Source organism: Cryptomeria japonica, unplaced genomic scaffold (genome assembly GCF_030272615.1).
Source record: "Cryptomeria japonica unplaced genomic scaffold, Sugi_1.0 HiC_scaffold_607, whole genome shotgun sequence".
NCBI classification, from domain to species: Eukaryota; Viridiplantae; Streptophyta; class Pinopsida; order Cupressales; family Cupressaceae; genus Cryptomeria; species Cryptomeria japonica.
The window spans coordinates 65,546-66,772 of record NW_026729411.1 but is presented as its reverse complement, the minus strand read 5'-3'; the positions used below and the strand labels follow the sequence as shown (position 1 = coordinate 66,772).

Genomic DNA, 1,227 nt, shown 5'->3' with positions numbered 1-1,227 from the left:
CGCGCAGCACCTCGGGCGCACCGGGGTGCGCGCACAACGCCCGGGTTGCACCGTGGCCTGTGTGCTCGGGGCGCCTCGGGTGCGCGCTCGGTGTCGCCCCCGCGCGCGCGGTAGTGCGGGCAGCGCACCCCGGCCCGGCCCGGCCCCGACGAGAACGCAAACGGGCAAAAGGTTTATTCAAATAGCATTGCGACGCCCGGCGAAAAACTAAGAAAGGGTGCAACACCGGGACTTCCCGGGAGGTCACCCATCCTAGTACTACTCCGGCCCAAGCGCGCTTAACTGCGGAGTTCTGATGGGATCCGGTGCACTAACGCTGGTATGATCGCACCCGTTATGAGCTTGTCGCAGTGTGTACTTAGCAAACCGCGACCCACGTGCGAATCCACCCCGGCCACCCACCCCCGTCGAGGTGCACACCCTCCCTCGCGAAGTGCGCCCCGTTCGCCAAGTGTGAGCCCTGCCCGGGTGCGCGCACCTTGCTAGGGCGTCGGGTGTGCACCCGGCCCGGCCTACGTGCGTGCACCTGGACGGGGCGTCGTGTGCGTGCAGTGTCCCGTCTGCAACGCGGTGCCCACACACCACCTCGGGCGCAACGACCTGCGCTCACATGTGGGCCGAGTGCACCTTGGTGCATGTTCGGGGCGCCTCGGGTGCACGCTCGATCTTGCCCCGGTGCACCAAGGCGCTCGGTTTGCCCCGGGTGCGCACTTGGTGCAAGGTGGGCACCCAAAATAGGGATCAAGCACCAAAACACAAGTTTCGGGATGCAAAATGGGACCCAAGGACCACAAATGCGTTCCAAGACCCATGATGGGTCCACGAGAACAAAAATGTGTTCCGAGACTTAATAAACAAATATTGGGTTTTAGGAGAAGAAACATGCTCTGATGCCCAAAACGAGAATCGACCCCGAAAAGGCCACAGGCCAAAAGTGGGATGCGAGACAAAAAAAAATGGGACCCGAGGACCAAAATTGGGTTCCCAGGTCGAAGACAGGGCAACCGGACAAGAAACGACCTCTAAGGCTCGAAATGAGTCCCGACGACTAAAACTTGACAAGAAGCACCCATCAGGCACCCAACTCGACACCCATGGGATGCCGACCCACCCGGGCTTCCACCTAGCACACCTTGGCACCCACCCACCCTCGCACCCAACCTCGCACCCAACTTAGCACCTTTGAACCCACATTGGCACTCACCCTGACCCTGGCACCTTGGAACC

At 61.5% G+C, this 1,227-nt stretch overlaps 1 non-coding gene across 1 annotated transcript; it reads right to left on the bottom strand.

The window, feature by feature from the left end:
* Positions 1–214: 214 nt before the first annotated feature.
* LOC131872433 (5S ribosomal RNA) lies at positions 215–333 on the bottom strand. The gene has a single exon (XR_009370585.1). It is a non-coding gene; the product is annotated as a 5S ribosomal RNA (ribosomal RNA).
* Between the last annotated feature and the right edge of the window lie 894 nt (positions 334–1,227).